The sequence below is a fragment of the Rhineura floridana genome, chromosome 7, assembly GCF_030035675.1.
Source record: "Rhineura floridana isolate rRhiFlo1 chromosome 7, rRhiFlo1.hap2, whole genome shotgun sequence".
Taxonomy (NCBI): domain Eukaryota; kingdom Metazoa; phylum Chordata; class Lepidosauria; order Squamata; family Rhineuridae; genus Rhineura; species Rhineura floridana.
This window is the reverse complement of record NC_084486.1, coordinates 101,334,209-101,360,491: the sequence shown is the minus strand read 5'-3', so window position 1 is coordinate 101,360,491 and position 26,283 is coordinate 101,334,209. Positions and strand designations below refer to the sequence as shown.

Genomic DNA, 26,283 nt, shown 5'->3' with positions numbered 1-26,283 from the left:
ACTATCTTTTCCAGCAGGGGTGGGGAACTTGTGGCCCTCCCAGATGTTGCTGCATTGCAACTCCTACCATCCCTGACTACTGGCCATGCTGTCAGGGGCTGATAGAAGTTGAAGTCCAACATCATTTGGAGGGCTACAAGTTCCTCACCCGTGCTTTGCTACTTTCAAGTAGCATGATGTCTTCAGTAGCAGTTGGTGTCCACAACCTGTCCATCACCTTTTGCTTTAATCATCAGCCGAGGACATTTATTTATTTATTTATTTATTTATTTATTTTATTACATTTCTAAACCGCCCTATAGCAATAAGCTCCCACGGCGGTGAACAGCATAATAAAACAGATTAAAATACAAGCGGATGTAAATACAATACAGTACACAATAAAACATAATTAAAATTCCAAATTTAAATTCAATTTTAAAATTTTTTTAAATTTTTAAATGCCTGGGCTAGGTCTTTATATTGCTGTACACTGCTCTTTGTAAGAGAGGGCTGTAGATAAATATTTTGTAAATAAATTTATCAATGAAACTTAACTGTCAAAGCTCTGGTGAGCCCCCCCCCAAGAACATCCCCTCCAAACCACAGTTCTTCAAAGATCCGGCCATGCAACAGCAGACCCCGTGGAGGAGGCCCAAGATGGGAATTAGTGGGGGGGGGGAACAAAGGAGGAGAGTTCATAAGTTTGGAAGAGATACCCTGGGTACACGAGGAGTGGTCTTAGGAAGGCAAAGAGATGGGGAAGGCAAGCTGGCACATGGAGCCAAGGGGTGAACTGGCAGAGGGAGGGTAAGAAAAAGCCTTTGAGGCAATAAAGGGGAGCAGGGAATGGAATTTGTAAAAGCTATGATGTGAGTCAAGGAACACCTGTCTCCAAATCCAGGGCCAGTGTCCTTGTTGATATAGCAAGGGCCAACAACCAGGGAAAAACCAACCCTGCAAGGTAGTATTGCTGCCCCCACTCCTTAAGTCTACTTGAACTTGGGCCAGAAGTCTCCCAAGCCTTACACTGGACACCCTTTGAGATTCTCTGGCAAGAGCTAAAAAACCAGACTCTGTCTCTGGAGCCTCAGCAGCAGTCTGACCAAAGCAGTCAGGTCTGGATTTAGGACCACACTGTCATCCAGGAAAACACACCAGATCATAAGAGGTAGATTTATTAATCATTATTTAAAAATATAGCAGCATAAAATAACCCACATACCAGTGAAAATAAAAAGAGGTTAAGAAATACCAAAGCGCATTTAAGGAGATTACAAGACTGGAACAGTAAAACAACAAAGCCAGCCTGCGTACTCTAAAATAAACCACTTTACAGCATTTGATCCTGCTACACCAGCAAGTAGCAATAGGATCTTCATAGAGGTCAGCAATAGGATCTTCATAAGGGTCAGCATTGAAGACTGGAATCAAGATGTGGGGTAGGCAACAAAGAACCCACATCACCTTCATAGAAAAGGCCTAGGAACAGCCAGACAGATTCCTTGACCAATCAGAGGGGCGCTTGGCTGGAACACTGCAGACTTGAGGCGTATGTGCGAGTCTCGCCACAGAAGTATGTGATTCCAATTAGCGGGGTGCCATAACGGTCTTGAAGTGCACCCCATACCAGAGATCACACCGGTGGAACGGATCAGCTCACAGCCAATTAGTAGGACCATATTCACACCAGACATTTATTCCACTATCATTCCTCCTCAAACAGTCATGTCTTTCCCCCAAAGTGGCAAGTGTAGTTGGTTCCCCTGTGCTTCTTTACAGCTGAAGATGTAAGAAAACTGCAAGAAAATCAGATTTGATAGGACTTTTAAAACCAAGCGGACAGTCATCAGTTATCTTCCTTGCCACTTTTTTCCCCATTCACCCTTCTCTAGCTCCTTTTGCATCTTCATAAAGGTCATGGGTCTCTGCCTCCTCTGTTCCAGTAGCCCTGACCATGATGCTGTTCTTTCTACATTGTGTAGTTGGTATCCTTTCCTGATTTCTTAGGCTCGACTGAAATTTTGTAAATCCATATGCTCATACTTGTAAAGCCATATGCTGGTGCCAGTTGTAACAGGGCATATGTTGCTACTCAGTTGTTGTAGTAAGAGATAATTGCTATGTTTTTTTAGATACAAGTTTGTAGTTCAAGTAGTAGGGTTTTTTGTTTGTTTCAAGTTTAGTTAACTTTATTATTGCACACAAAGACCTCATTTAGATGTAACAATCTCAACCCAATAAATCGTAGTTGAATCAGGAAGAAAACATAACAGTATCCCTGCACACTTGTCTCAGGTTTGCAATCCTGGTTTGTAGCCAGAGTTTAAACCACAGTTTCCTTGTTCAGATATAAATGTTAACTGGTTCAACAAACTTAGGTGTGCAATAGAAGGACATGGTCAGATAAACTCAGTCTGATAACCCATGAATTATACAATCTGAGCCAGGCCAATATGGGATTGGTGGCACCTAAGAATGTGTAACATTGGGATCATTGTCTTACAAAATGAGATTTGCAGAATTTATAGTTGTATTTACACTTTTGGGATTCTAGGTCAGAATTCCCCAATCTGGTGCCCTTCCCATTAGCCCTAGCCAGCACAGCCTGTGCTCAGAACTATTGGGAGTTGTAATCCAAAACATTTGGAGAACATCAAATTGGGGAAAACAGTTCTAGGAGATTGATGTGAAAATTTCACAAAAATATAGACACCACACTATAGAATGCTTGTTGCTGTAGCATGAAAATGCTCAAAACACCTTGGATGAACATGCAGTATATTTAGTTTAAACACTGCAGTTTTCAGTAAGTATGCCACAATTTTTGAGGTACTCTTTGGAGATGAACTGTATTGTACAAACAAAATTCTGCTGCTGTTAAAACTTGGCAGCAGCACTAGTATTTATTAAGTTGTCATGGGTGACCAGGCAACCAGACCTTTGAATGCCTCCCTTATCAGACAGGTCAAGGATTGAATGTCAGGTGCTCCTTCAATCTTCCAGGTTAGTTTCCTTATTTGTATAATAGCTCCTTGTTCTGAATTACCTGAGTGGATGGAGTAATTATGTGTTTAATATTTATGAACATATAGAAAATCATGGCCACTGTTACATAAGGGCTGCCTATTTTTTTGATAAAAGACAAAACAAATTATTTTTGCTCAAGCTGAGACCTATTTACAACAGAACTACAAGGCTTTGCAGGTGAAATCTGTGCTTTCCATATCCCTTTAATTTGAGTCAGGGTTTGTTAGAATTTAGGCTAGACTTGTTTCTACTGCCTGGGCTCAGCCCCAAAACAAGCCTTTCAACAAGCCTTTTAAGTTGAGACCTTATCCCAGTCTGCTTCTGTGTTGGAATTGTTTTTTAATATGCTTTTAAACCTTTTTTTAAAACAATATGTTTTTTAACCTTTGTTTTAAAAAAGTCTTCAAATCTTTCTTAAAAGCTTTGTTGTTTTGTTTTAATGTATTCTAATGTCTGTTTTTATGATGTTTTAAAGTGTTTTTAGTGCTTTTGTTTGCTGCCCTGGGCTCCTACTGGGAGGAAGTGCGGGATATAAATCAAATAATAAATAAATAAAATACATTATGTAATATGATTTCTGTACATTGATAACTTGTCTTTTCTCATTAAGGAGTCATAGTCTCTTACAGATGGGCATTTAGGATGGGACCTGCCTGCTGGTAATTTAAATCATTACGGAATTTTTAACTGTGTTTAAGCTTAATTTTTAGCATGTTGTGTGTTCAGTATTTCAACAGAAAGATGGCCTATAAATGTTTGAAATAAGTAAGCTCTTTCTAACAGCACTACAAACTGGTTAACTATGAGTCGTTACCACAATTTACTTATATCATGCAGAAAGGATACAAACATTTTATAAAGTAGGCTTACTCAATATGGTGCCCTCTAGATGTTTTGTACAATTCCCATCAGCCCCGGAAAGCAGTAGGTTGGCAGAGGCTGTTTTAAAGCCAAACAGCATCTTCTGGGATGCAAGTACATACTTAAGTCTGCATTCGTTTGAACACTCTCCTGTGAGTAACCCAGGGCCGGTGCTGGCGTGCTCAGCGCCCCCCTGCAAATTATAAATCGGCACCCTTACCTTTTATAATTGAACTGCTAATATCAAAAATCAAAGTACAGCTAAAGAAGAACAAAGCAATCATAATGCCAAAATACAATTTAAATAATATCACAGAAGAGTAGAAAGATCAAATAAGGAACAGCTTTGAGGCTTTAAACTTAGTTGATAGAGAACAAGAAGAAAAGCTATGGATTGAAGTCAGAGAGATTATCAGGGAAGAATGCAAAAAGACAATACTTCTAGTTAAAAAGAGAGAAAGACCTCAAGGGATGACTGACAAAACTCTTAAAATGGTTAAAGATAAAAGGAAAGCAAAAGGAGACAGAAACACGATCAGAACCTTAACTGCAGTAATACAGCGACTAGCACATAGGGACAAAGAGAACTATTACAATAGTTATTGTAAAGAAATAGAAGAGGACAACAAAAAAGGTAGAACAAGAGCCCTATTCCAAAAGTTTAGAGAAATTAAAAGGAAGTTTAAACCAAGAGTACCCCCACATAGCCATGAAGCTCGCTGGGTGACCTTGGGCCAGTCACTGCCTCTCAGCCTCATGAAAACCCTATTCATAGGGTCGCCATAAGTCAGAATTGACTTGAAGGCAGTACATTTACATTTAGGGTTGTTGAATAATCAACAGGGGAACACGCTGACTGACCGAGACAAAATAAAAGATGGAAGCAATACACTGAAGAACTATATAAAAGAGATGCAAGGATGACAGATTCATTCACGGAGGAACCATATGAAGGAGAACCAGAAATTTTAGAATGTGAGGTGAAAGCTGCTCTTAAAATACTTGGAAGAAACAAATCACCAGGAACAGATGGCATACCAGTAGAGTTGCTACAAGCTACTGAGACTGAATCTGTCCAAATTTTGACAAAAATTTGTCAAGAAATATGGAAAACTAAACAATGGCCCACAGACTAGAAGCGTTCAATATACATCCCAAAAAGAAAGGGGATCCCAGAGAATGCAGTAATTATCGCACTATTGCCTTAATATCCCATGCAAGTAAAATAATGCTCAAGATTCTACAACAAAGGCTCTTACCATATATGGAGTGATAAATGCCAGATGTCCAAGCTGGATTTAGAAAGGGAAGAGGCACCAGAGATCATATAGCAAACATACGTTGGATAATGGAACAGACCAAGGAATTTCAGAAGGAAATCACGCTGTGCTTTATAGATTATAGCAAAACCTTAGATTATGTAGATCATGAAAAACGATGGGATGCTTTAAAAGAAATGGGGGTGCCACAGCATCTGATTGTTCTGATGTGCAACTTATACTATGGACAAGAGGCTACTGTAAGGGCAGAATATGGAGAAACCGATGGGTTCCACATCGGAAAGGGTGTGAGACAGGGTTGTATTTTATCACCCTATTTGTTTAATCTATACACAGCATATATCATACGGAAAGTGGGATTGGACCAAGATGAAGGAGGTGTGAAAATTGAAGGGAAAAATATCAATAATTTAATATATGCAGACGATACCATACTACTAGCAGAAACCAGTAATGATTTGAAACGAATGCTGATGAAAGTTAAAGAGGAAAGCACAAAAGCAGGACTACAGCTGAATGTCAAGAAGACTTAAGTAATGACAACAGAAAATTTATGTAACTTTAAAGTTGACAATGAGGACATTGAATTTGTCAGGAATTATCAATACCTTGGCACAGTCATTAACCAAAATGGAGACAATAGTCAAGAAATCAGAAGAAGACTAGGACTGGGTAGGGCAGCTATGAGAGAACTAGAAAAGGTCCTGAAATGCAAACATGTATCACTGAACACTAAAGTCAGGATCATTCAGACCATGGTATTCCCAATCTCTAGGCATGGATGTGAAAGTTGGACAGTGAAAAAAGCAGATAAGAGAAAAATTAACTCATTTGAAATGTGTTGTTAGAGAGCTTTGCGCATACCATGGACTACGAAAAACTAAGGACTGCAAAAAAGGCAAATAATTGGGTGTTAGAACAAATTAAACCAGAACTATCACTAGAAGCTAAAATGATGAAACTGAGGTTATCATACTTTAGACACATAATGAGAAGTCATGATTCGCTAGAAAAGACAATCGTGTTGGGAAAAACAGAAGGGAGTAGAAAAAGAGGAAGACCAGACAATAGATGGATTCATTCCATAAAGGAAGCCACAGACCTGAACTTACAAGATCCTCTTGGATGTAACTGATTCATAAGGTTGCCATAAGTCGTAATCAACTTGAAGGCACATAACAACAACAAAGCCCATCTGGGGGCCTGAAGAACAGTCTCTATAAGAACTTTATAAACTTTCAAAAGACTGGAGTCCCCAAATTTGCTTCTCACCCTCTCCCAACTTCTCTTTCCCCACGTTCCTTTCCTGTTTATTTATTTAATTATTATTTTATTTCTACCCCGCCCTTCCTTCCAGCAGGAGCCCAGGGCAGCAAACAGAAACACTAAAAACACTTTAAAACATCATAAAAACGTGTTGTGTGTCTTGTAAGCTGGGAGCGTCTTGTCTTTTTAGTCTTAGAATCATAGAACAATAAAGTTGGAAGGGGCCTATAAAGCCATCAAGTCCACCACCCCCCATCAATACAGGAAAGATTTTTTCATCTGTCTTTTTTATTCTTTCTGGGAACCTGAAGGGTGAGGTAAACCTGCTTTAGACCAAAAACTAGACAAAATAAGCTGAGATGTATTTGTGATTCTGTGACTGGATGAGGGCCTCTCAGCTTGCCTGCACCGATGCAACAATGAGCGGGTATTATGGGATGGGGTACCACAACGCCCAATCCTGCACGACCCTCCTCAAGCTCTTTCCTGCCTCCATCTCTTTTCCCCTCAGGGAAGACCCTCTCGACGGGCCTCCTGCTCGACTTTTGCCTCAGGTCCAAGCATGCTGAGGCAGCATTTTCTTCTGCCTCTCCCGCTTCTTCCTGCCCTCCATTTCTTGTCCCCTCATTCCCCTGAGGAGGAAGTGGCGGCGGGCAAATGGCATTGGCGAGCGCCGGCCAGCCTTCGCCTGGCTAAACGGGCTGACTCTGCACCCTCTCCCAATGGTGCCTCATCGCCTCACAGAGGGTGGCAAGAGCCCACCAGTCCTCTCAGGGCGGGCCGCCACCGCTGCCACCATGGATACTTGCAGAGGGAAGATAGAGAAAGAGAAAGTACAAAATGGAACTGAGTGTTTTCTGGCTTCTCCCTTCCCATTCGGAGCAGAAAGGCAAGGAATTGAGGGTCTGAGCGGCGTACCGGGAGGGGGTAGGAGGGAGGAGAAAGGAGGGTGGGTTTGATCATTTGCATACTTTTTGAGTTCAGTGGGATTTATTTCTGTGCAATCATGTTTGAAAATGGAAATGGACTGCCTTCAAGTCAATTGTGACTTATGGCGAACCTTTGAACAGGGTTTTCATGGTTAATGGTATTCAGAGGTGGTTTTACCATTGCCTTCCTCTGAGGCTGAGAGGCAGTGACTGGCCCAAGGTCACCCAATGAACTTCATGGCTGTGTGGGGATTCAAACCCTCATCTCCCCTGTCGTAGTCCAACACTGACCTGGGGGAGGGGGAGGAGGAGGAGAGGAGATTGGGTGGGTGGGTGGGCAGGCACTGGGCAGAGGGGAAGCCCCTTTCTTTTCCAAAAGGAAAACTTTGTGAACAGTATCATTGCTTTTCAGCGTTTCTCCCACCTTTTTATTCTACAGCAGGCACATGTAGCCTCCCACCAAAATTTAAACCGAAGCTGCCCCTGGCCACATCCACACCAGGTCTTTATTTCACTTTGGACAGTCATGGCTTCTCTCAAAGAATCCTAGGAAGTGTAGTTAGTGAAGGGTGCTGAGAGTTGCTAGGAGACGCCCTGTTCCTCTCACAGACCTTCAATCAGAGTGGCTGACTGTTAAACCATTCTCTCAGGGGAATAGGAATCTCCTCTCAGCACCCTTCACAAACTACACTTCCCAGGATTCTCTGAGGGAAGCCATGACTGTCTCAAGTGAAATCAAAGTCTAGTGTGGGTGTGGCCCCCTGATTAGGCAAGCCCAGCAGCTGTGAGTCTGGCTTTTAGAACACTGACAGCTGGTACTTACTGAGCATGCCCCGCACTATCATTGGATTCAAGCCAAAATTTCTTAAATTAATTAAAAATCAGCCAGGCATTTTTTTGACCTTTAGATTATAGAAGATGAAGGTCAGGGTATGGGGCAAGGTCAGTATTAGGATTACAGGTACTGTGTGAACATGGCTGATTTTAAATGAATTTCAACAAATTATGAGAACTGACAGAAAAAAAATCCAAAAGGGCTCTGGGTTTTTTTCTCTCCTTTTAGACTTTGAACTCTCGATTTTCTCTGACTGTTTTGTGTATCGACATGAAAATTGAGAGGGTTGTTAAGCAAGCGTTTCTGAGTTCAGAAGTATAAGTTTTGTAAGGTTTTGATTTGAAATGAGCTTATGGGAAGCATCAGAATGGCATGGGCGGGTATTTTCAATTTAACATCGCAGAATGTGAAAAATCCACACTGGCTATAGTATACAGCCACTCTTGTGGCTGTATAATACTACACATCTGCACCTGATATATGGTACATCTCCTTATTCCTTGATAGGATGATAAATATAACCTATTTACCATGTCGTTATCTGTACATTAGGTTTAGTCATGTGAATCTACCCATGAGGTACACAAAAAGGTGAAAGTGTCCTGTGAAAGGCTCACAGTCTTGAAGATCCATGCAGAAGTTATTGTAGGTAAAAACATACAGAGGCATACTCTTCTTCTGCTATTAGAAGAAAAAAATCTCAGCCACAGGACAGGGGGCAATGCCCATGCTAGTTATCTTCCTCCACTAGACAGAAAAAGTTACCTCATCAGCGAACCTCACACTTTGGTCCCCCCTTTGTGGTGTAAACTGTCTCCTTTCAGAATTGCCCCCCCCATACAAACAATGGACATCTATTTGCAGCATAGGGCTATAGGAAGGGCTGAGGAGTGCAAGCAGAATCCAGGCACACGATCTATCTGAGATGGGCTGTGTCCAACTCAAATTCAGTTTCCAGCATTTAGAACAGGGATGTGCACATTGTCAAGTACCCTTGTTCTAAATTCTCAACTCATTCCTAGTAAAAACAGCAGTGTTTCTTTCAAGTAATTCTTATTTGTAAGGTGTGCTTTTGTGTTTTTTAGTTAGGATTATGAGCACATAGAACTTTTAAATTGGAACTTTTATGTAGTCTCTCTCTTTACTATTATTTTGTTCAAAAAGAAAATGAACTTACTAAAGAATCTAAAACCCAAGCCAAGAGTGATTAATGCACAGTTGCTTACCAGTAAGCTGAATAATAAATGTCACATAAATTTACTCTACTTGTTTGCATGGTGCTGAAACAGTATTGTGAAATGCAACAAACACACACAAAGCAAGCAACTGAATTGAGTATGTGTGCGCGAATGTTTGTACACACAAAATTACTTTAGCCATCTATTTCTAAGAAGACTGTTCTTTCAAGTTTTACCCTTTGTGGAACATCACAAAGAGAAAGGCAGGACTTTAAAGCGAAGGGGTATGGGTGAGGCTTCAGATACTAATAAATTCCTTTAAACACAACCCGTACCAAATCCAGTCCAATTCTCATCTTCTTCCATTTTCATGGACTCAAAGAAATGATACAAGGGACTACTGACTCACAGTTATTCTTACTTCCATCTATTCTTTTGTCACTGACTCATGTCACGACTTCATTTTTGTATTAGAGTAAATTAACTTTTCAAGCTGTCATTTCTTTGACTGCTTCTTACCTCTCCTCTGGTTCCCCATTGTACTGGAAGGCTGGGCTCTTCACTTGACTGATTCCCTTTCTTCTTGCTCAGTTCAAAATTTCTTGTTCTAAAACTTCTTGTTCCATCAGACATTCATCATTTTTCTCGTTTCCTCCCATGCCCAGGACATTGTCTTTGAACATAATTCCTCACTGTTCCTCTCTTTTTAATAATGTTTAAAAGTTATTATTTTTTCTCTTTTAACTCTTTAATATTGTAAATGTGAATTAGAATTTATGTTTGAAATTTTGCTGCATTGGCCATCGTATATTTGACATTAGCATGAGTGCACTTTCAGGCATGCCATTCCCCTTTTCTATCTTGCTGTTAGGAAAACAGATTTTTTTGCACAAAGACTTGTTCACTGTAACATTTTGCAAAGACGTGAGCACACTTTTAGGACATACAGCACACAAAAAACCCCAAATGAAAATGTGCTTCTGGGCAAAGCAGGTCACAATAACTGATGTTTTTCATTCAACTTGGTGTTTAAGGATCTGTAGGAACGCTAGAGTGGTAATTTCATAAAGATAGTTTTAATAGCATAGGCATTCCATCTGTGCTTTCAGACTTGGGAAGGTATTTCAACCTACTTGTGTATTCACATCAAAATTCTGCATTTGGGCTAAAAATCATTTTAACTTGGGACCTTTCATTCTAAATCATTTCAGCATATGAGAAGTTTCCTTCCATAAAGTTTCCTGTTCTTCCCTGCTGAGCTGAAGGAGCAACAGCAAGTACAGACACCACTTTAGAGACTAGTGATCTGAACTTCTAAAAGTCAGGCTTATAATGCCTCCCCCTCATCACTGGTGACTAAAAATTGCCCTATGTGACTAGCTGGTGTCTCAGAGCCCCTGACTGTTAGCACATTCACCAATACAAGTCCACCCATCTTTTTAAAAATCCAAAGGACATGCTCAGTTCAGTGCCAGTTTACAGTGGAACACTATGCATATTTACTAAGAAGCATGCCCCACTTTTCCGAGGAGGTCACTCTAGGACTGGTGTGACATGGTAAGCAAGGTAAGCATGGCAGGAGGGCGCCGGTAAATTGACAAATTTGTAGGGCAGTCTAATATCTGAGAGGAGGTCAGGTTTCCTGCTCCCCTGGTGCATTCACTATAGCTGCCCAATTTCCCTGCTTTTTTAAGTTTGATAGAAATATCTGTGGGCTATAGCTACGTTAAACCACAAGGGTTTTTTTTGCCTATTAGTGAATTTATTATTTATTTATTGAATTTGTATACCACCCCATAGTCGAAGCTCTCTGGGTGGTTTACAACAATTAAAAACATTAAAAACAAATATACAAATTTAAAAACACATGCTAAAATGCCTGGGAGAAGAGGAAAGTATTGACCTGGCGTCAAAAACATAATAGTGTTGGTGCCAGGCGCACCTCATCTGCAAAATCATTCCATAATTTGGGGGCCACCACTGAGAAGGCCCTCTCCCTTGTTGCCAGACTCCCAGCTTCCCTCCAAGTAGCCACCCGGAGGAGGGCCTTGGATGTTGATCGTAGTGTACAGGTGGGTTCGTGTTGGGAGAGGCATTCCATCAGGTATTGTAGTCCTAAGCTGTGTAAGGCTTTATAGGTTAAAACCAGCACCTTGAATCGAGCTCGGAAACTTACAGGCAGCCAATGTAAGCGGGCCAGAATCGGTTTTATATGTTCAAACCGTCTGGTCCTTGTTACCAATCTGGCCGCTGCATTTTGCACAAGCTGCAGTTTCCACATCGTCTTCAAAGGTAGCACCATGTAGAGCGCATTGCAGTAATCTAACTTGGAGGTTACCAGAGTGTGGACAACTGAAGCCAGGTTATCCCTGTCCAGATAGGGGTGTAGCTGGGTCACCAACCAAAGTTGGTAGAAGGCACTCTGTGCCACCGAGGCTACCTGAGCCTCAAGTGACAGAGATGGTTCTAGGAGAACCCCAAGCTATGTACCTGCTCCTTCAGGGGAAGTGCAACCCCATCCAGGACAGGTTGGACATCCACCATCCGGTCAGAAGAACCGGAACTAGCAGCATCTCAGTCTTGTCTGGATTGAGCCTCAGTTTATTAGCCCTCATCCTGTCCATTGTCGCAGCCAGGCACCGGTTCAGCACATTGACAGCCTCACCTGAAGAAGATGAAAAGGAGAACTAGAGCTGTGTGTCATCAGCATACTCATGGCAACGCGCTCCAAAGCTCCGGATGACTGTACCCAACGGTTTTATGTAGATGTTGAACAGCATGGGGGACAGAACTGACCCCTGCGGAACCCCATACTGGAGAGTCCAGGGTGCCGAGCAATGTTCCCCAAGCACCACTTTCTGGAGCTGACCCGCCAAATAGGAGCGGAACTGCCACCATGCAGTCCCTCCCACTCCCAACTCAGCTGGTCTCCCCAGAAGGATACCATGGTTGATGCTATCAAAAGCTGCTGAGAGATCAAGGAGAATCAACAGAGCCACACTCTCCCTGTCTCTCTCCCAACAGAGGTCATCATACAGGGTGACCAAGGCTGTTTCTGTGCCAAAACCAGGCTTGAAACCCAACTAAAACTCGAAATGGATCCAGATAGGTGTCATCCAAGAGTGTCTGGAGCTGGCCTGCTACCACTCATTCAAGCACCTTGCCCAGGAATGGAACATTTGCTACTGGCTTATAGTTATTAAGATTTTCTGGGTCTTGGGAGGATCTTGGGAGGAGTGGTCTCGCTACCGCCTCTTTCAGGCAGCCAGAGACCACCCTCTCTTGCAGAGAGGCATTAATCACTTTCCTGGCCCAGCCGGCTGTTCCATCCCTGCTACCTTTTATTAGCCAAGAAGGGCAAGGATCCAGCACAGAAGTAGTTGCACGAACCTGTCCAAGCACCTTGTCAACATCCTCAAGCTGTACCAACTGAAACTCATCTAAGAAATTGGGACCAGGCTGTGCTCTGGATAGCCCCTGAACAATTCTGAAGAGCTCAGCTGCGTGGCAGATTGATGATTTGATAGTGGCAGCAAAATATTGTTTTTTTTGCTGCCCTCACTGCCCCTAAATACAGCTTACCATAGGTACTTACCAGTGCGTAATTGCATCCACCAGGAGTTCGTCTCAATCTGCACTCAAGCTGTCTCCTATATTGTTTCATCACTCTCAGCTCTGGGGTATACCATGGAGCCGTACGAGCTCTACATAGGAGAGGGTGCTCAGAAGCAATCATGTCAACCACCTGGGTCATTTCTGTATTCCACAGTTCAACCAGGGTTTCGACAGGAGCGCCAGCACTATCAGCCAGAAAACTACCCAGAGCTCTTTGGAAACCATCCGAATCAGTCTCTGGGGTTGAACTAACTTAATAGGTTCCCCACCCTTGTAGAGGGGAAAAGCTGCTGTAAGTCTAAACTTCAGCAAGCAGTGATCTGTCCATGACAGAGGGACTGATGTAAGGCCCCACACATTCAGATCACCATCTCCATGTCCAGTTGCAAAAACCAAATCTAGAGTATGCCCTGCTACATGTGTTGGGCCAATGGCATATTGGGACAGTCCCATGGTTATCAAGGAGACCATGAAATCCTGAGCTGCCCCAGATAAGGTGGCCTCGGCATGGATGTTGACATCCCCCAGAACCAACAGTCTGGGGGATCTCAACAGTACACCTGAGACCACCTCCGTCAGTTCAGCTAGGGAGTCTGTTGGGCAGCGGGGTGGGCAGTACACCAACAGAATCCACTGACCCAACACAAGGTGCAAAGACTCCAGCCCAGTAGTCACATGGACAGGATGCTTGCAGAGGGAGATGGAACTCCTATAGACCACAGCAACACTCCCTCCCCAACCCTCAATTCTACCCTGATGCTAAACCAGATACCCTGGCAGACATAGCTGGGAGAGACTGACTCCTCCCTGCTCACTCACCCAGGTCTCGGTTATACGTGCCAGATTGGCTGCCTCATCCACAATTAAATCATGAATGAGGGAGATCTTATTATGCACCGATCTGGTGTTTAGGAGCAGCATCCGGAGATCTGAGAGCTGGTTGATAGGGCAACCAACAAACCTGCAGGTGGGGGAGGACCGGAACAAGGCACAGTTGTTAACTGCCTGGGCCGCGTTCCCTTTACCTGGCAAGTCTTCCTTACAATGCCATATCTCCCTCTACTCGTCACTACACTAATTGGGGCCCCCTCAAGTCTCCCTACTTGGCTCTGAGTCCTCTCTCCCAGGCACATGACTCAAGACCCGCAAAAAGCCACGCAATCTACAAAGCAGGAGCCACCTCAGCCAGCCAGGTTATGTATCCCCTCCAGGGAAGGGACAGGTGGATGATATCGGCAACAGCTGGCTGAGTACCTGGGGGCCTGGTCCTGCAAAGGTTGACACCTGCACAGCAGAAGTCCAACAGGGAGAGGGTGGTGGTGGTAGCCGAGCAGCAGCAAGCAAGCAGGCAGACAGCAGCAGCAAATGGAGCTCCTTCTTCCCTGGGCGATGGGGATCTCCTTCCTCCTCCAGGCACTGTGTAGACCATGTAGAGATTTTTTAAAATAGAGCTGTATATAATAGAGCTGTATATAAATCATGCTATTAAAACTATTGCCTTTATCAGTCCACCTTCTGGGTTAGAGTAAAAGGGGGGTACAATAAAGGTGAAGAATATAAGTCGAATCTTGTCAAGTGCTGCAGCTCATACTTATCTAATTGATCACATTTTCTAAAGCAAAATTTCATATTCTAGCACATGGATATATCATTATCCCTTAACAAAAATGACACATCTTCCAGATCTAGTATTTCTGTACTTTCTGTTAGACTGAAAAAGGAAAAGTTGCCTGGTGATATTGTGTCTTATAGTGCTATAAAGTTTGATCACACCAACCTTTACAAAATGTGCATGATTTGTTAAAATGAGCATCCCACAGTTCTTCTAATTTCACACAGTTCCAAAAGAGGCTTTCTCAGGAGATAACTGTTAACTAGGTTTGTCCCTTTAAGAATTCCTACCTCTCCTGAAAGACTTCATCCTCCATTATAGCAAAATGGACATTGGATGGGTTTATGGGAGGATGAGAACAACAGACTCCAGGGCATTAATAAGTAACTACAGTGACAGCTGCCTGGTATTTGTGCCTGGGGAACAGGAAAAGGGGACCCCAAGACATTGATATCTGTAGCACTGTGCCCTTGGCAGCTGCTGACACTGGGCTTCCATGTGCATCCCTCCCCATTGAAACACCAGTTGTAGCCCACTGTAGATGGAATTGCATTTAAATGTGGTGCTTACTCCCCAGTAGTCTGCTTTGAGCTTCCATTTTCCTTTTATTTCAGTGTCCTAGAACTGGCTATATTCCTTATAATATTGGCACAACAGTCTCCCTTCCTCTTCAAGTCTGCTTAGGAGGTAAATCTTGTTCCATATCTGCTGAATGGGATGAAGTTGCCATTTCGTCTGCTTAGATTGACTGTTGCTGTCCTGCACCTAGAGTGTGCACCTTTAAGTGAATGTAAGACATCTCTAACTTAGCTTATTAGCAATCCAGGGAGGCAGGGGAGTAATAACATTCTTTTCATTATGTGGCACATGAGTCCCATCATAATAGCTTGGGAGCTTATCCCTTGTCAATCTGTCTTTGGCCTTTGTCTTACTATGGTATGGTTATGGCCACAAATTTACCCTATTGGTATACAATATATGGCTATATAATTGGAAACACAGTATTGAATTTTATGGGTCTCCATATCTGTTAGTTACTTATTAAAATGCAAACTAAAGTAGTGCAAGAAAGAAATGGGGAACTAGACAAAATTATCTTGCCCGCAAACTATTTCAAAATGTTAACAGAAACATAGCAGTGAATTAGGGCTGTATGAAAGATCTTGCAGAGAACAGAAAGTAGATGTTTCTTCCTGAAAATGTTATTAGAATTAATGTTGTTGTTGTTATGTTCCTTCAAGTCAATTTCGACTTATGGCGACCTTATGAATCAGCAACCTCCAATGGCATCTGTTATGAACCACCGTTTCAGATCTTGTAAGTTCAGGTCTGTGGCTTCCTGTATGGAATCAATCCACCTCTTGTTTGGCCTTCTCTACTCCCTTCTGTTTTTTCCAGCATTATTGTCTTTTCTAGTGAGTCATGTCTTCTCATTATGTGTCCAAAGTATGATAACCTCTGTTTCATCATTTTAGCTTCTAGTAATAGTTTTGGTTTAATTTGTTCTAAAACCTAATTATTAGTCTTTTTTGTGGTCCATGGTAACCATAAAGCTCTCCTCCAACACCACTTTTCAAATGAGTTGATTTTTCTCTTATCTGCTTTTTTCACTGTCCAACTTTCACATCTGTACATAGAGATCGGAAATACCATGGTCTGAATGATCCTGACTTTAGTGTTCGGTGATACATCTTTGCATTTCAGGACCTTTTCTAGTTCTCTCATAGCTGCCCTACCCAGTCCTAGTCTTCTTCTGATTTCTTGACTATTGTCTCCATTTTGGTTAATGACTGTGCCAAGGTATTGATAATTCTTGACAAGTTCAATGTGCTCATTGTCAACTTTAAAGTTACATAAATCTTCTGTTGTCATTACTTTAGTCTTCTTGACATTCAGCTGCAATTCTGCTTTTGTGCTTTCCTCTTTAACTTTCATCAGGATTTGTTTCAAATCATTACTGGTTTCTGCTAGTAGTATGGTATCGTCTGCATATCTTAAATTATTGATATTTCTCTCTCCAGTTTTTACACCTCCTTCACCTTGGTCCAGTCCCTCTTTCCGTATGATATGTTCTGCATACAGATCAAACAAATAGGGTGATAAAATACATCCCTGTCTCACACCCTTTCCGATGGGAAACCAGTAGGTTTCTCCATATTCTGTCCTTACAGTAGCCTCTTGTCCAGAGTATAGGTTGCGCATCAGGACAATCAGATGCTGTGGCACCCCCATTTCTTTTAAAGCATTGGACAGTTTTTCATGATCTATACAATCTAAGGCTTTGCTGTAATCTATAAAGCACAGCGTGATTTCCTTCTGAAATTCCTTGGTCCGTTCCACTATCCAACTTACGTTTGCTATATGATCTTTGGTACTTCTTCCCTTTCTAAGTCCAGCTTGGACATCTGGCATTTCTCACTCCATATAGGATAAGAGCCTTTGTTGTAAAATCTTGAGCATTACTTTACTTGCATGGGATATTAAGGCAATAGTTCGATAATAACTGCATTCCCTGGGATCCCCTTTCTTTGGAATTGGGATGTAAATTGAATGTTTCCAGTCTGTGGGCCATTGTTTTGTTTTCCAATATTTCCATATTTCTTGAAATATTTATTTAGCTTTACTCGATATTATCAGTTGGTAATCTGTACCGCAATCTGCTCCTGGTCTTGTTTTCGCAGAAAGTATGGATCTCCATCTTTTGATGCCAATTATATAATCAATTTGATTCCTATATTGACCGTTTGGTGATGTCCATGTGTACAGTCGTCTTTTTGGTTGCTCAAAAAATGTTTTAAAGAAACAAATTATTGGCTTCACTGAATTCAATAAGTCTTTCTACTGCTTCATTTCTGTCTCCTAAGCCCCATTTTCCCACATTTTCTAGTTCTTCTTTGTTCCTTATTTTTGCATTCCAGTCCCCCATGATTATCAGAACATCTTGTTTTGGTGTGTGATCAATTTCCTCCTGTACTTCTGTGTAAAATCTCTCCAATTCCTCTTCTTCTGTGTTTGCTGTTGGAGTGTAGACTTGGATGATGGTTATGTTGATAGGTTTCCCGTTTAATCTCATTGATATAACTTGCTCAGCCCTTGCATTATAGCTTCTAACTGCTTTTGCTACATCACTTCTCACTATTAAAGCAACCCCATTTCTTCTTAATTTCTCATTTCCTGCATAAAATACTTTGTAGTTTCCTGATTGAAAGTGTGCCATTCCCATCCATTTTAATTCACTCACACCAAGTATTGTAATGGTGATGTGTTCATGCTTGACAATTTCTAACTTTCCCTGGTTCATGCTTCTCACATTCCATGTTCCTATTGTGTATGTCGTACAACTCTTTCTCATCTGTGCTCATCAGCCTCTGGGCTTCCATTCTGCTTTGACCCAGTGGCATCATTAGTCACAGCACTACTTGCACTTGTCTGTTGTTCTTCCCCAGTAGCTTGCTGAGTGCCATCTGACCTGGGGTTCTCATCTTCCAGTACAATCTCATGTTGCATTTTGGATACTCTGTTCATATGGTTTTCATGGTAAGAGGTATTCAGAGGTGGTTTACCATTGCCTTCCTTTGAGTCTGGATGCATCTTAGTCTAGTGTCTCAGTTTTGACCATTCTGCCTTGGGTGCCCCTGCTAGGAGTCTAGCCTCTTGGTCTAGACTCCTGACGGCATTGCTGTCAGCTTCTTTGTCACCCTCAAGCCCCCTCACAATGTTAAGGTGTGCATCCTAGAGGAGGATTAGAATTTATAATTTTGCAAAGCTTCACTTGAAAACAGTAAATTGATTCTGGTTGTAGGATGTGGGAGCAGCGTTGGATTATTTTTGAATAATCTGTAGTGTTTTTCTTTTTAGCTGCAGCAACACACGTTTGTATCTTTCTGTGTGTACTACTATCAGGTGGATCCACAGTTTGCTACAAAATCATACTCAAAGAGTGCTTGTCAATGGTTCCTTCTCAAACCAGAGGGAGGTAATGAGTGAGATACCGCAGGGCTTGGTCCTGGGCCCAGTGCTCTTCAATATTTTTATTAATGACTTGGATGAAGAGGTGCAGGGAATGCTTATCAAAATTGCTGATGATACAAAATTGGGGGTAGCTAGTACAATGGAGGACAGAAACAAAATTCAAAGTGACTTTGATAGGCTGGAGCATTGGGCTAAAAACAAAAGAATGAAATTTAACAGGGATAAGTGCATCATTCTACACCTAGGAGAAAGAAACCAAGTAAACAGTTATAAGATGGGGGATATTTGGCTCAGCGATACTACATGGCAGAAGGATCTTGGAATTGTTGTTGATCACAAGCTGAATGTGAGCCCAGAGTGCAATGTGGCTGCAAAAAAGGCAAAAGCTCTTTTAGGTTCAATTAACAGAAATATAGTTTCCAAATCTCATGAAGTACTAGTTCTCCTGTATTTGGCACTGGTTAGGCCTCATCTTGAGTACTGCGTCCAGGATGCAGAGAAACTGGAACAGGTTGAGAGGAGGGTGAAAAGGATGATCTGAGGACTATAAACAAAGCCCTATGAGGAGAGACAGAAAGAAATGGCTATTTTTAGCCTTGAGAAGAGAAGACTGAAGGGAAATATGATAAAACTGCAAGTATTTGAAATAGTGTCACACAGAGAAGAGCCACGATCTCTTCTTGGTGATCCCTGAGTGCAGGACACAGAATAATGGGCTCAATTTCCAGGAAGCCAGATTATGGCTGAACATCAGAAAAAACTTTGTTAGAGCTTTACAACAATGAAACCAATTACCTAGGAAAGTGGTGGGCTCTCCAACACTAGAGACAGTGAAGAGGCAGCTGGACAGCCACCTGTCAGGTGTGCTTTAAATTGGATTTCTGCACTGAGCAGGGGGTTGGACTCAATGGCCTTATTGGCCCCTTCCAGCTCTACTTATTCTGTGATTCTGTCTATTGGTAATGTAAACTTTCCCAATACAGTTGGTATGTATACTGCAGTCAGAAAACTAGGTATTCCTTTCTTTTTTGAACTTAAAAAATAACTCGCAGATAGCAAAAACATAGACATACATGAAATAGTTGTGTCTAAATGTCTTCATTTTAACTGTTATGTCATTTTTCATATCCTTGTGGAATGTTTATTGTTGCATACAGAAGTAATCTCTTCATATTCTAATTACATGAGCTGATTGGCTGGCAAGGAAATAAATTTCCTGGAACATGAATGGTTTCTTTAAAAAATGTTGCAGCTAAATGGCTTGCATTTCAGACCCTTATCTTTGCTTCACTTTTTTGAGCTGTTACTTATGCAGCATGGTAATTGGTGAGGTTTATGCTGGGAATTAGAATTGCAGCCCTTAATGCTTAGCTTCTCATCTCCCACTGGCCCTCTTAGATTTATTTTCGTTTTAACTTCCAGGATGGTTTTGTAAGGTAGAAAAGAGACTGCAGTGCTTGCTCCTTTGGCAAGGACACTGGCTGTGAGTTCATCCACTGGATTGCAGCAGAACCTATTTGAGAGATCTTTGCTATACTAATCGAAAAAGGGTTTTACAGACTGGCAGCCTTTTGGCCTCATGAAAGGTAATGCAAAAAAAATATGAATTCTTGCCAGATTTCAGCAGTTTTTGCATTTTATCCTATAATACAAGTGTAGTATTAATAGTATGCTAATATGTTGCAGGATATGGTGTATTGAGGATTTGTGTGTTTATGTGTGGTGGTTTTTTGCTACGGAAAGGTATCTGTTTCGTCCTTGAAAAATTTCAGTTTACTGGAGTGTTGTGTGATGACTGGATTACCAAAATAGATTTTGAGTGTTTAAGAACAAGTGTGTGTGAGTGCTTATGTGTGCATGTCAGTGTAATGGAGGATAGAAGCAACAATGTGTACTATATTTCCAAGCAAATCATCCCAGAAAAGATTTGTGAAGTATCAGTAGCTATTCTCGGTCACAGCCCTTCTGCTCTAAAATATTTGACTCATGGATGTTAAATATTGGGTTTGTAGTAGCAGTGGCAATTGGAGATGGTGGAACTGGGAATCTTGCACTACTCCTCTACAGATTGTAATTCAGGGATAAGGAAACCATGGCTCTCCAGATGGTGTTGGATTTGAATCTCATCAGCCCCAGCCAACATGGCCAGTGGTTGGGGATGATGGGAATTGTAGTTCAGCAGCGGCTGGAGGGCCACAGGTTTTCCATCTCTGCTGTAATTAATCAACAAACTGTACTGCCAGTTAGGTTGTTTGTGTGCTAGTGTGCAAGTGCAGATCTCTGGGGTTTCATTTTGCATGCTTACAGTTGTGCATAGCCAACCTATGTGATTTGCATGGTGCTTCAAGTCAGTGCAAAGCTGACTCATGTACATCAGTATAGCCACAGAATCATACTGGCACAAATAAAGTTTTAATGTAAGTAAGTGTCTGTGTTATATTTAGTTGGTCAGATGCTGTGTAAAATTATCAGAGGAATTATCCCCTGAGTGGATGGTCTGATGCTGTGTAATTCCTCTTGACTCAGGTCTGGTCTGTTGTGAGGCAGTTTTATTTACAACAGTGCAGACACAGGAGGAAGTGCAGATGCAGGCTTAGGACCTGATATGCAAGGAATTAGAGCTGCAATCCTGTACTCTGGGAGAAAGCCCAGTGAACTTGATGGAACTTACTTCTGTTCTAATCCTGGTATAAGATTGCACTGTAGGTTTTATATCTGCTAGACCACCATTTCAAATCTTCATTGACGATATATTTAAAAATAAATAAATATCCTTCAATTTCTTGACTGTCAGTAATTTACCACCTGTCTACCATTGTTATTGGAGATATTTGTGAATAGGTTCAGAGTAATTGGATTACAACAGGGCTAGCAGTTCATACTCGTAAATCTGATTAAGAATAATAATAAATATTTGAGTCAGCCTGCCTAAAAATAGTGGGGAAATGCCCTTCCTTCCCCATTACTGATCCTGCATAATATTTATTTTTATTGGCATGTACTGCAAGGTCATAGGGAAGTTGTTAATATCTGGTATTTTTCTTCTGATGTGTATTGACTTAGTAGAGATCTTTCATTTGTGTGCACAAGTTATTTGAAGCTGGCTTTTAATAACTATAATAGGCTTGCAATTGGCCACAAACTTAATGCAAAGTAATCATCATCATCATCATCATAAAATTTTATTTCTGGGTCGCCTATCTGGCCGAATTAACGGCTACTCTAGGCGACGTACAGCAGAAGGATAAAATACACATATAAACAATCACACTTAATCTAAAACCGCCCATAGTTCATAACAAATAAAACTAATCCACCCCCGAAATCCTGTAGGCTTGTCTGAATAGCCAGGTCTTTAAGGCCCGGCGGAAACCTGCGAGGGAGGGGACATGGCGAAGATCATAAGGTAGGGAATTCCAGAGGGTGGGAGCCACAATCGAAAATGCCCTCTCTCTGGTCCTCACCAGCCTAGCTGATTTAACTGGTGGGACCGAGAGAAGGTCTTGATTGGCTGATCTTGTCAGGCAGCATACTTGGTGATGCTGGAGGCGCTCCTTCAGATAAACTGGGCCGAAACCGTATAGGGCTTTAAAGGTTAATACCAACACCTTGAATTGGGCCTGGTAAACAACTGGTAACCAGTGTAGATCTTCTAACACTGGCGTGATGTGATCACGGCAACGGCTGTTCTTAATCATACATGCCGCCGCATTCTGTACCAGCTGTAATTTCCAGACCGTTTTCAAGGGTAACCCAACGTAGAGCGCATTACAGTAGTCTAAGCGATAGGAGACCAGGGCGTGTATCACCCGCGGGAGAAGATGGACAGGAAGGTAGGGTCGTAGCCTCTGTATCAGATGTAATTGATACCATGCTGCCTGGCTCACTGCCAAGACCTGAGCCTCCATGGACAGCTGGGAGTCAAGAATGACCCAAGGCTGCGGAGCTGGTCCTTCAGGGGCAATCTTACCCCATTAAACACCAGGTCTATATCTCCTAACCTTCTTTTATCTCCCACAAGCAACACCTCGGTCTTGTCAGGGTTCAGTTTCAGCCTATTTCCTCCCATCCATTCGCTTACGGACTTCAGGCACTTGGAAATGGTATCCACAGCCAACTCTGGTGAGGACTTAAACGAGAGATAGAGCTGGGTGTCATCCGCATATTGGTGACACTGCAGCCCAAATCTCCTGATGATGCCCCCCAGCGGCTTTACATAGATGTTAAATAGCATGGGGGAGAGGATAGAACCCTGTGGTACTCTACAAGTGAGAGGCCAAGGGTCTGAAACCTCATCCCCCAATGCTACCCGTTGATAAAACAGTGCCCCCTATTCCCAATCCCCCCAGGCGATCCAACAGGATACCGTGGTCGACGGTATCGAAAGCCGCTGAGAGATCCAGGAGGACGAGGAATGTACATTCTCCCCTATCCAACGCCCTCCTCATATCATCCACCAGGGCGACCAAGGCTGTTTCAGTTCCATGTCCAGTCCTGAAGCCCGATTGGCTTCTTCCTGGGATTGCTAATGCTTTGTACAGATACGGTGTCTGTAGTTCCAGTATTGTAAGAGGGAATGCAGCTTCTGCTTGTCCCCTCAGCCACCCCACTGCGTATTGCTGTAGTGCAAGAGTAGAACTTTGATAGCCATAGCAGGAGAGTGAAAATAGCAACCTGCTACAGGAGGTACAGTGGCTGGATCGTACCTCGATGTCTCAAAGCCTTTAAAGTAGTGATGTGTAAAGAAAGGATGTCAGTTGGATAGCTTATGTGTGTTCATTAGGGTCTAATTTCGAGTTTCAAGAATTTTAAATTTGATTAGATTTTATGTAATTATGTTAAAACCTTGCCGCCACCCCCTTTCCTTTTTCTTTTTAAAGGTTAATTGTCTATCATCTGGTAAAGCCTTCCAAGGAAACCAGGGGAAAATATGGTTTGCACAAATAAACTTACATAGCCAGAATGAAATTAGAAGAGCTCTGCAAAGAACGAAAATGTAAGTTCTTCCTTTTAAAATATGCTGTTTCATACAATTATTTTTGTACTACATATTTATCTCTTCGTAGCCTGCTTAGAGAAAAAATCTAGGTAGCTGTCAACACTTTATATGCCTGCTTTATATGCCCGCTCTGTTGGGAAAAGTAGAGCCTGTAACCCTATACTTGGTGTTTCCTCTACAAACATATGAAGGGGGCAGGTGTGCACCAGCTGGACTTGCCCCCTCCCTTTTTTGCATGTTAAGATGAAGGTGAGAGTGATGCTGCTTGCAACATTGACCCTTTGTAATCAGGGGTCCTGATCATATGAAAGTGTCTTTGTGCTTATAGCTTTGCCCATTTTCGTCTTTGCCTACATGCACAGAAGGAAGAGAAGGCTTTCCCTTCACACACTTGGTTGACATGTAGAGCAAATATGAATATAGGACTTTTGTAACGTTCATAAATTTAAGGCTTTGGGCATATTTATTTTATGTTTGTATCCTGCCTTGTACTCCAAGGAGCTCAGGGAGGCTAGATAAACCTGTGAGATTGGTTTAGGTAAGACACAGGTTCTGTACAAATGATGTTTAGCCATGATGTGAAATAAAGGTTTAAAAGCAGATTTGCGAACCATGGTTCGCATTACACATGGGTAAGCAGTATTTCTGTATTGTAACACACCATGGCTAAGGTAGTCTCCCTTTCGCTCCAGTATTTTTGTTTTCAATGTGACATACAGATCTAGCTAGCTGGTTACTACTTTTGTCCCATGGGGCAAGCTATGTTTATGGGGCAAGTTTAGCAAGCTAAACCATGAATTCATCTTTTTTTAAAAAACATACTAACCAGTATTAAAGCAAAAAATCGTTGGTGTTAAGTTAAGCATTTGTCTGCACCATTAAACACATGTTAAGTTTGTCTGCACTGTGACAATTTGTCCAAGTTCAGTAAATAATGGTCAAAGTAGATATTACATCAGGGATGGGGAATCTGTGGCTTTTTAGAAGTTGATGTACTACAGCTTCCATTATCCCTGATTATTGGCTGTGCTGGCTGGGACTAATGGGAGCTGGAGTCCAACAGCATCTGAAGGTCCACAGGTTCCCCATTCCTTAGTTACATGGTAAAAACCATCCAATGCTTTGGAAAATAAAAGTAACTGCAGGAGGCTGCAGATTTGAAAGGCAGAGGGGTGCATATAGCTCCATGGCAAATCACCCTACCCAAGTTGGTTTTCCACTCCTGTCTGCTTCTCATTAAACAGAAAGGAGAGAATTATGTGTCTACCATGTAACATCTAGTTCTGCTTGGAGCCTGATAGGTGTTTGCATGAAGATATGAACCTGGGTTTTCCATATCCAAATTTTAGCCACTGCACAATATTGGCTCTCTCCCTCCGGATCACTTTATTCTTCAGGCCTAGTGAAGCAGCAATTCCAATCTAGGCTTGTGAGTAATTGTAAAGAAGAAGTGTTCTGGAACAGACATAGTTTTACCTATCCCTTAATTCTGTTAGTCATTAAAAGAATATAGCATCTGTAATTGGTTCTTAAGACCTGGAAATCTGAAAAAAATGTTTAAATAGTATATAGATTTATTTAAAAGCATGACACCCTTCAGGGTTTTTTTTAAGCTCCCAAGATGTATAGAGGAATGCGTTTCTTCTACTTCAGGCCGGTTGCTAAAGGATAAAAAGATATTGCTATGCTGCCTTATAATTAAATGCTACTGGAGGTTGATGATTCGTAGGGTTGCCATAAGAAGTAATCGACTTGAAGGCACATAACACATACACACATTTTGCATTTGCATAATGAACTACAGCTTGTTTGCTCTCTATTGTTTCAGTTCTTCATTTATTGGTTGCTTTTTTTAAAAAAAATGCCTTTTCCTCATCCTGCATGAATTTATGTTGTGGCGGACTTTGCATCTGTTCTCGATTTTGTTGCATAAATAGTCTGAATGAAATGATACATTATGGATCTTAGTTCTTGAGGACTACCATGCAATCAGTTGGTGTATTGCATACCTTTCCAACTCAATTAATGTAGGATTGATAAGCAAAATCAAGGCTGACCCTACCTATTTCTCCAATTTTATCCTCCCAACAGCCCTGTTGAGACGGCTGAGAGCATGTGACTATCCCAACATCGCCTAATGAGTGAATGAGAATTTGAGCCTGGGTCTTGTTGGTCCAACATTTGACCCTGCTACCCAGTGGTATTTGTCAGCCTTTCTGTTCCGCCAGGCTTATGCAGTCAATTAAGAAAATGTATTTTTTACAATAGTTGACTTTTGTTTTTATTGTATTTTTAATGGTTTTTACTGTATGGCTTTTTAATTTGTTGTAAACTGCTTTGATGTTTTGTTTAAATGAAATAGCGTTATACAAATAAATTTTAAAAATAACTGTGTTCTTGTTTGAAGATGCCTGCAGTTATAACAGGTAGTCTGTGGGAGAACCTCACAGTACAGTTAGATTTGCCCCTGACTTATGTAGGGCTCATGGACAAAGTTCACTTCTACCCTTGCTAACAAACACCCTGGATGAGATGCTGCCATTGACACAGTTGAACATGGCTAGTGTCAAATGATAGATGGTTAATTGCAGGGGCGTCACTACCGGGGTGCGGAGGGTGCAGCCTGCACCCGGGTGTCACCATGAGGGGGGTGACACCCAGAGCCGCCCTGCGCCATTGCCCGGCAAGACTGCTCCAACTCCTCCTCCTCGGAGGCAGGCGGGCGGG

At 41.9% G+C, this 26,283-nt stretch overlaps 1 protein-coding gene across 8 annotated transcripts in view; it reads left to right on the top strand.

Annotated features, from left to right (window-relative positions):
- Positions 1 to 26,283, top strand: part of PIK3CB (phosphatidylinositol-4,5-bisphosphate 3-kinase catalytic subunit beta) — a 135,029-nt gene that overhangs the window by 13,481 nt on the left and 95,265 nt on the right. For 5 of the 8 annotated variants that reach the window (XM_061636737.1, XM_061636729.1, XM_061636733.1 and 2 more), the window contains one exon: positions 23,438 to 23,553. The exons of 1 other annotated variant lie outside the window; for it this stretch is intronic. The gene's annotated coding sequence lies outside the window, so the exon portion shown is untranslated. Of the gene's footprint in view, positions 1 to 19,979; positions 20,144 to 23,437; positions 23,554 to 26,283 lie in introns of all 8 variants that reach the window. 2 more of the 8 variants (XM_061636731.1, XM_061636732.1) reach the window with 1 other exon arrangement.